At 43.0% G+C, this 9594-nt stretch overlaps 1 long non-coding RNA gene across 1 annotated transcript; it reads right to left on the bottom strand.

Annotated features, from left to right (window-relative positions):
• Window positions 1–2133: 2133 nt before the first annotated feature.
• LOC123590296 lies at window positions 2134–9388 on the bottom strand. Its single transcript, XR_006708705.1, has 4 exons — window positions 9258–9388; window positions 8164–8211; window positions 4246–4378; window positions 2134–3712 (listed from the first exon to the last, which is right to left on the bottom strand). It is a non-coding gene; the product is annotated as an uncharacterized LOC123590296 (long non-coding RNA).
• Between the last annotated feature and the right edge of the window lie 206 nt (window positions 9389–9594).

Genomic DNA, 9594 nt, shown 5'->3' on the forward strand with positions numbered 1-9594 from the left:
TACTTGGATTGCCCAATCTCTCCCATACCAAAGAGATTCCAGAGGCTGAGGGTAGGAGAGAATGTGCCTCTACTGATCCCAGCTCTACAGAGTGCACAGAGAATGGTAGAAAAGTCTAAGTGCATTTGAGTCTTTAAGTAGCCTGTTAACACTTACTAGACTTGATGCCTATTTCCTTTTATTTTCCCTAAAAGTTATGGAGGAATTGAGGCTTGAAACAGAGGGGCATCGCCTACTGGGACACAAAGAAGGGATTGTAGGCAAAGACTTAAAACCAAGGGTCCTTACTGCTGTCTGGTGGACAAATCCTTTCCCTTAATTGGTGGATTGGGAAGATAAGTCTAGGAATGGAAATTTTGACAAGGTCCTGGTAGTTGGAGGGAGTGCGCACCATGGTGGGAGAGGAGGTAGGATATGATGTGTGTATGTTGTATTATGGGCTCACCTTTGAAGGATGTGCAAACTGGTCCCTTCCTTGAGAGAGTCACCTTTTCCTTTTAGTCTTATGTAGTTACTTGGGTATGATTCTGGGAATAATTAGTCTTCCTTTAGGCATTAGGCAGACAAGACACTGATAATTTAGTACAGAATTAAATCAGCTGAAATTTTGTTAAAGTAAGCTTTTAGAAGTGTATAAGTCATAAGCGTACAGCTTGATAAAATTTGCACAGTGACCAAATCCATATCAAGAACCAAAACATTACCACAGATAGGATTTCATGATGAAAAAATTAAGGAACAGGATAAATGTTAAGCAAATGTATAACTCTTAGTTTCTTCATAGCAAATTGAAGGGAAAATGCAATTTATAGCAAAGTTTTTTTTTTTAAGATTTATTTATTTTTAGAAGAGTGCAAGTGGGGGAGGGGCAGAGAGAGGGGACAGCAGATCCAAAGTTGGATCTTCACTGACAGGCTGACAGCAGTGAGCCTGATGTAGGGCTCAAACTCACAAATTGCAAGACTGTGACCTGAACCAAAGTTGGAGGCTCAACTGACTCAGCCACCTAGGTGCCCCACAAAGTTTTTTTTTTTTGTTTTTGTTTTTAACGTTTATTTATTTTTGAGACAGAGAGAGACAGAGCATGAATGGCGGAGGGTCAGAGAGAGGGAGACACAGAATCTGAAACAGGCTCCAGGCTCTGAGCAGTCAGCACAGAGCCGGATGCGGGGCTCGAACTCACGGACTGTGAGATCATGACCTGAGCCAAAGTCGGACGCCCAACCGACTGAGCCACCCAGGTGCCCCCACAAAGTTTTTTTAAAATCTTGTGTCCAATGGAAAGATTTTCTAGGGTTTGAATATCTGCTATAGCCTATAGTTTTGGTAACTATTACTAAGCTTAATATCTCTTATTTATTAAACAACTTTTAGATATCCATAATAGCAAGTAACAAATATAATTAATTTTAGAAATACAGAATAACTTACACTTTGGAGAATTTATGAAAATTCCTGAGAGTTAGATTTTTTCCCTAAATCCCCAAAGTAATGTCTGTTGAGAAATTGTTGAGAATACTACCCTAACTTTGCTGAAACCTACTTGGTGGTCTCCTTCAGTTTACTGCTCTGTGTTCTCCATTAAACGATCAACCAAAGGGGTTTCTTTCAGGTTTTTTAAATAACAATTTTGTGCTTCTTCTATTTTTTTTTGCCAATTTTTTTAACCACTTAATTGAGGTATAATTGAAATGTAAAACGCTATACATATTTAATATGTGCAACTCAATGAGTTTGGGGATAAATATACCCCCATGAAACCATCATTGCTACCAAGGCATAGACATATTCATTACTTCCCAAAGTTTCCTCTTGCCCCTTTTATTATTGTTATTATTATTAATATAACTACTACTGCTATTTGTGGTAAGTATACCATGTTGGAAGATTTTTAAGTATATAACATAGTATTGTTAGCTATAGGCACCATGCTGTATTGCCCCAGAACTTATTCATCTTGCATAACTAAAACTTTATATCCATTGACCACCACCTCCCCATTTCCCCCTCCCTGACCATTCTACTCTCTGCTTCCATGAGTCTATTTTTAGGTTCCACATATAAGATCACATTTGTCTTTTTGTGTCTGGCTTATTTCCCTTAGAATAATGTCTTCCAGGTCCATCCATGTTGTTGAAAATTTGCCAAGTGTTTTTAAGTGTCTTCCACAAAATCAACTTTCCCAGGAGTCTTTTCTTCTCATGTCTGTGTGCACATGTGCTGTGTGGTTGGCTGCAAAATCTCAGCTACAGCTGGAACTCTTGACTCCTGAATTGTCCAACAAGACTCAAGGAACAGGGGACATAGATTAAGGGGGCAGAAAAGCATTGGTTCAATAGCAACAAGGGTGGTGACTGCAGAGCCAGTTTGGGTGATGAAGGATGCTGCGGGAATGTTGTGGCTGGAGGTGTGCTTGTGTGGGTACCAACAGTGGTACCTGCATGTCTTAGGATGGGGTCATCAGGGCAGCATATCCTGCAGGGTGGTGAAAGGAGCAGGGGTTGGCAGAGGACTATGTTTGTCCCCAGTAGCTGGGGCAGGAGGCTGCATGGTGCTGGGTAGCTCTCAGGGAACTCTGGCAATGGCAAGTAGTGGCTCGGTGTAAAAACACTGATAGCTAAGCCTGGGAATTGGTCAGGCAGGGAGGCTGTGAGAGCACCCTGAGAAAAGGCCTCTATCTGCATTTGCCTCTGTTCTTATTCCCCTCCCTGCCAGAAGGCTTTGGCTTTCTCTCTCTGCCTGCAGTTTTCCTTGCCTCTACCCATGCTCAGATGTTAAGACGTTTGCACCTAGGATTAACTTAGTTCCAGTGGGTTAACTTGATCTTGTGTATCTTTTGTTCAGTCAGGAGGGGTGAGTAAGGGGTCTTTACTCATAAACACTTTGTCCACTGGACCTTTAATCATGGGTAGGCTGTTTTCTATGGCGGATTTTTCTTTAGGGTCCTACCCTAGCCCTTAGGGTCTTGAGAAGAGCTCTGTAAAGGGAGTAAGTTTCCCACCTACTGGCTTCACTTTTCTTCCTTGCACCCTTTGGGAGCAGGGATATTTCTTAATACCCTCATAGGAAACACCCTTAGAAAGTGAAGGCAACTCTTCTACCTCATTCCTACCAGTGTGAACTCCCTGTAGCCAAGTTCTCTAAGGGAGAGAAAAAGAGAGGGAGTGAGAAGGTTGGGGGGAGGAGAGGATTTAGCTATTCTGGGCAACATCCAGGCAGAAGCAATTCCACTGATGTTGCCCAACACTGCCCTCCAAGTGAGAATCAAGGGCCAACTCAGCAGACCCCTGGCCATCTTGAGCTTTTCCAAACATCCTGTTTATGCACAGAGGAGTTTGGAAAAATAAAAGCAGTCAGGACCAGTTCCACCCAGCAGGCAAGGAAGGGAGGTTCTTAAGGGAGCAGCCAAAGCGCCTGGAGGAGGGTGGCTGTGGTTGGGTTGAATCTCTTTGGGCAAATAGACCAGTTGGCTGGTCACTCCCTGAACACAACATGGTAGAATAAACAGGCAACCGTTCTGAAATCCTGCTTGCCCTGGCCCTAGGCTGGAGTGGTCTGGCAAATCCAGTACTGGAGAGACTTCATCCCAGACATGCTTTGAATAAGCGCACCCAGTCGAGACTTTGCCAGACTCTTGTCTGTCTTCACTCCATCCTTAGATCCTTTGGGCTCCAGACAAGATCAAAGGTTCCTGCTCTTCTTGGATAAAAGCCTGAGAGAGAGAGAGAGAGAGATTGAGATTTGTAGGAGTCTTTTCATTATAGGCCCCTGGTTACTGGAATTTGAAAATCTGGCTGTGAACACTTATTCCAGGCCAACTGTTGGCACCGATCTTGTAGCGAGGATCAACTTCTACCCCCACTCCCCGCCCCCTTTCAAGTCAAATATGGAAAAACTCCATTTGGCAGTTATTTTCCCTGAAATAGCAACAAGAAGGGAGACAAATATCCTAAGTTTTTAAAAAAGAAAACTTTACAGTGAATCAGGCGTTCTCTTACAATGTTTTTAAATAAGTAATATCTTTGATTTTGTCATCACACTCCTGATGTTTGTAATTATAAATGAGCCTCCAGACTGAGGGTACAGGTCAGTTCTAAAGCCACATTTGGGATATAAAAAAAAGTGTATTAAAAGACACATAGCCAGAGAGAAGAGAGTTTAAGTACAACCATGAGTCAGAGAATAGAAAAGCCAAGGTAAATAAGCTCCCTGCAGGGACGGCTCTGGGGACAGGGTTCGGCTTACCTTGAGACTGGGTATTTCCTCTCTCCAATCCAGAGGGCACCTTGTAATACGTGTTTTTCTTTGGAGAGTGAGTGCCCTCACAGAAGGGACACCTTGTTTCTTCTCTTTCAGATACACACTCTCTTGTCTCCTACTGCAGGGATCAGAAAAGAGAGAAAAGAGAGAGAAAGATCCATTTAAATCCCTTTCTTTGTTGCCTTTAGAGATCTTGTAGCTGCTGGATGCATGACCTAGACATACCACAGGTATGCAAACTTAGCTGTTCCTCTTTTAAATTTTATGGTTTTCATCCATTTTTCCTGTCCTTCAGTCCCAATTTTCATTTCCACTGATCTGACACTTGGTCGAATCAACTTGAATGATGTAGAAAGGGAAGCAGGGGCACAGGAATCAGGAATGGGCTAAGAGGTGCGGGCAGGGTGTGTGGAGAAGATTCTCAGTTAATGCCTCACACTTAGGAGTCTTCCTGACAAGTTTGGGATTTGCAGAGGTGAGTGAAGAAGGAGAGTCTTCATGGTGGAGAAGCCCGGGACTATCCCAAGGGCAAGACTACAAGTGAATAGAGACCTAGAAGCAAAGCCAACAATGAACGTGCCTCGATGAAATGAAAGGGCAAGGAGGAGATGAGGGCAAGCCCTGGGAGAGAGCTTGGCCTACAAGGGACACAGTGGCCAACAAAAATGTCCTCCTGCCGTCTTCTCCCTAAGGAATACCTAGAGAAACAGATGAACAATATTTATGTTTTATTTTTCGTTGTAAATTTCCCAAAGCACATAAAGACCTAAATAATAAATAACTAGTATGCATAATCTTACCACTCTGAGGTAACAATCACAAATTTCTCTTTATTTCCTTCTCATCTGTTTTCTTTGAATCGATATATCTAATCATGTTTATACATCATTTTATAAAATTAGGACCATTCCTGATATACAGTGTAGCTTGATTTTTTAAATATAATTTATTGCCAAGTTGGCTAATATACAGTGTATACCGTGTGCTCTTGGTTTTGGGGGGGGGGGTAGATTCCCGTGGTTCATTGCTTACATACAACACCCAGTGCTTATCCCAACAAGTGCCCTTTTCAATGTCCATCACCCATTTTCCCCTCTCCCCCCACCTCCCCCATCAACCCTCAGTTTGTTCTCTGTATTTAAGAGTCTCTTTTGATTTGCCTCCCTCTCTGTTTGAAACTATTTTTTTCCCCTTCCCTTCCCTCATGGTCTTTTGTTAAGTTTCTCAAGTTCCACATATGAGTGAAAACATATGATATCTGTCCTTCTCTGACTGACTGATTTCACTTAGCATAATACCCTCCAGTTCTACCCACATTGCTGCAGATGGCAGGATTTTATTCTTTCTCATTGCCAAGTAGTATTCCATTGTATATATAAACCACATCTTCTTTATCCATTTATCAGTTGATGGGCATTTGGGCTCTTTCCATACTTTGGCTATTGTTGAAAGCACTGCTGTAAACATTGTGGTACATGTGCCCCTTCAAAATAGCACTCCTGTGTCCTTTGGATAAATTTCTTGTAGTGCTATTGCTGGATTATAGCGTAGTTCTACTTTGATTTTTTTGAGGAACACAGAAATAGAGCATTTTCATGGATTTAGAGAAGTCATCAGCTGAATGTCAGAAGTTTCTAGCACAGGTTTTATGAGAGAACTCTAGAACAATGGTGTTGCTGAGTCTCCTTCAGGTGCAGGTTTTGTGTGGAGCAGGTTTTGTGTGAGCATTCCCTTGGCTTACCAGCCCAATGCAGGGGGCTGCTGCTCTAAGAAGGAAGAGGGAAGATGGAACACTGTTCTCCCAGGTGTAGTGGGAGGGAGCCCATAGGGAACTGTTCCGTGGCATAGGGGTTGGTGCTTCTGGGAGGATGCTCATTACAGTCGCCACTTATTGAACATCTACTATGCACTGGGCAACAGAGCTGCGCACATACTAGCTGTCATCCTCCAAACAATCTGACAAAATAGGTGTTATTATCCATACTTCCTATGTGAGGAAACTAAGGGTCCCAGAGGTTAATTTACCATCTGCAGTCACACCACTGTTAAGTGAGTGAGTGAGGGCTCTGACTTGGGTTTCCCAGGGAGTACAAGAAGAGAAAGTTACAGGCTTTGAAATACACAGAAAACATGGATTTGAATCATTTTTGTTAAAACACAACTTCCTTTTGGACTATAAGAGTAAGACATATTTATCACAGAAAACTTGCCATTCATCTTTCTCTTCTCTCTGGCACCTTGGCTTGGAAAGTCTCTGTTATCTGACTCCCCCTGCCAGGATCTTACATTAATTCATTCAACAAACACTTATTTTTCAATGGCCATGTTTTAGTCACTGTTAAGGGGAGTGGAAAAAAATTGGGTAAGTTTTAGCCCCTGCCTTTAGGAAATAGTGCAACAGGACTAGGCAGCTACATGCACTCTAACTGTGACATCCATAATGATGATGACCACAGAGACCTGATGCAAGGGCTCAGGAAATACAGCTGTGAAGGGACGAATAAACCTGCTTGGCAAGGGCCAGAGAAGGCCTCAGAATGGGCAGTATTTTCTCCCTGAGCTTTGATTATCTCGTCTTTCAAACTGGACAAGAGTGACTTCTGGTCATGGCATTCTGTAATTTTCATCTCCTTTTCTTACATGGATTTGTCACCAAGGACAGCTCTTCTCCATATGTAAGGAGCTCTGGGTTCTTAAAGCCTGATCCGGAGCCCACACTGCATGGCTGCCTTCCTGGAGCATGGCAAATGGCCTCCTTGAGTACAGTCTCTTATGCTTGTTTGGCAAGGGGAGATCTGCTCAGCTACAAGTTCAGATTCCTTCCTACTTATAGCTCCCCACCTCTTTCAATGCCCTCTGGTCTTTTAGTGGCAGATTGATGTGTTCTACCCCTCTCCACCATCAAATTTCCTGGAAGAATAGATCCCAAGGTCAGGATTTATTCTGGTTCAGTTCTATAGACTTCCAGGACTTCATACCTTGCACAGAGAAGATGTTCAATTAATGTGCATGAATACATAATGGTTTTTCCTTTTGGAGATTTTTTGTATGCCATTTAAAAAGTACCTGCATTCAGGGGCACCTGTGTGGCTCGGTTGGTTGGGCATCTGACTTTGGCTCCCATCATGATCCATGGTTCGTGAGTTCGAGCCCCACATCGGGCTCTGTATGGACAGAGAGGAGCCTGTTTTAGATCCTCTGTCTCCCTCTCTCTCTGCCCCTTCCCTGTGCATGCTCTCTCTTTCTCAAAAATAAAAATAAAACGTTAAAAAAAGTATCTGTATTTGTTTTCTCCAATTCTCCAATGGAACAAATTACCATAAATGGTGGCTTGAGATGACATAAATATATTATCTTACAGTTCTGGAGATCAAAAGTGTGACTCAGTGGGTGTCACTGGGTTAAAACCAAGGTGTCAGCAGGTCTGTGATTCTTTCTGGAAGTTCTAGAGCAAATTTGTTCTTGTTTATTTGTTCATGTGGTTTATTTTGTTTCTGTTTTTTATCTTTTCCAGCTTCTAGGGGCTGCCCTGCATTCCTTGACTTGTAGCCCTCTTCCCTCCAGCAGTGGCTGGTTAAACTTTGCCCACAATGCATCACTTTGACACTGATTGTTATTCCCTTTTCTGTCTTTTAAGGACCCTTGTGATTATAGTGGGCCCCTCTGGCTAATCCAGGATCATCCATCTATCTTAAGGTTTGTTGATTAGCAACCCCAATGCCATTTTGCCATGTAATGTAGCATAGTCACAGGTTACAGGGATTAGGATGAGGATACCTTAGGGGGACAATTACTTGGTTTACTATGGTGCCAGGTGACTAATTATTAGTTATTATTATTATTATTATTATTATTATTATTTTAGGACTTCAGGACCAATCATCTACCCATGCACTTACTTACCTACCAATTTGTTGAGCTCTTACAATGTTCCATGTGTTTTGCTAGATGCTGGGAAATCAAAGGTGTAAAATACATAATCAGAGGTCGGGGGCAAGAATGAATAACTGCAGTGCAATCTGACAAGCATTATAACGTAGGTGTGCGAAGGGGACTGTGGGGGTACAGAGGAGGGGCATTAATCCCAGACTGGAGAAAGAGATGATACCTGACCTGAGCTTTAAGGAAGCTGGGATTGGAGATGGTGGTCCATATGGAGGAAAGAGCATTTGCAAAGACCTGGACAATATGGTATTCTCTGGGAGCTAAGATAGTTTGAGTTATTGAAACAGAAGTTGCTTTCCCCATATTCTTCCTGTACTGCCCTTAAGGAAGAGAGTTGAGGCTGAATAGATAAGCACTGGCAGATCAGGGTGGGCCTCACATGCAGATAAGGAGCTGTATGTACTTCATGCTTTAGCCACTGGGAAGAGACTGAAGAATTTAAAACAGAGGAATGATGATGGGCTGATGTTCCGGCTATGCATAAAGACCCTCCCAAGTTTAAGGTTTCATTCCTTCCAGGAGCCACACATGGTCTTCCTTTTTCTAACACGAATTTAATGCAGCCATTTTTTACCCTTGTTGTCAGCCTAAGGAGGCCTCCTGTTGGCTAAGGCTGCTTTGAAGTTTTCAAAGGTGACTTTGCGGCATCTCTTCCCATATTAGTCCAGGACCCGGCCCTGAGTACCTCCAGGTGTTCAGGCTTTCCCCCAGAGCCATCTGCATGAAGGTCCTAATTAGGACAGCATCAATGAATGGTGAATGCATTTGTAGAAAATGCTCGTCTCAGCAGATTTGTTGTTTGTTTGAAGGTAGTAGCAGAAGCAATTATGCAGCAGCTGTGGTATAGTGGCAAAAGCACTGGTTTTAGTCAGAAAATCTCACTATCTCAGCTCTGCCAGTTAATAGGCATTTGGCTTTGGGGAAGTCACATAGATTCATTGCATCTCAATTCCATAATGTAGAGAATAGGGGAGGTATTAGTCTGGCTGGTTAGCTGCTGTAATCACAAGTTTAGTAATTTAACACAATACCAGCTTATGTCTTACTCATACCACAGTCCAACATGGCTGTTCCTGTTCATGAGGCTCTTCTGCACAGCTCTTCTCCAACTTGTGACTCAGGGGCTTAGGATCCCTCCATCTTATGGCTTCCTCACCCCCTCCACCCTGCAGTCCTCAGAGTTCTCCCCTTTTGGCCAAAAAGCAAGAGGAGAAAGCATGTTAAGGTTTGTGCAGTTTTATGGTCCAGGCCAGGAAGTGACCACATCCGTTTTGCCCACATTCCATTGGACAGAACCCAGTCACATGGCTGCACCCAATTAACTTCAGGGGAAGCTGGGAAATTTAGTCCAGCTGTGTCCCAGTGGGGGAAATCCAATGGTTTGGTTTA

Source organism: Leopardus geoffroyi, chromosome B4 (genome assembly GCF_018350155.1).
Source record: "Leopardus geoffroyi isolate Oge1 chromosome B4, O.geoffroyi_Oge1_pat1.0, whole genome shotgun sequence".
Classification (NCBI taxonomy): domain Eukaryota; kingdom Metazoa; phylum Chordata; class Mammalia; order Carnivora; family Felidae; genus Leopardus; species Leopardus geoffroyi.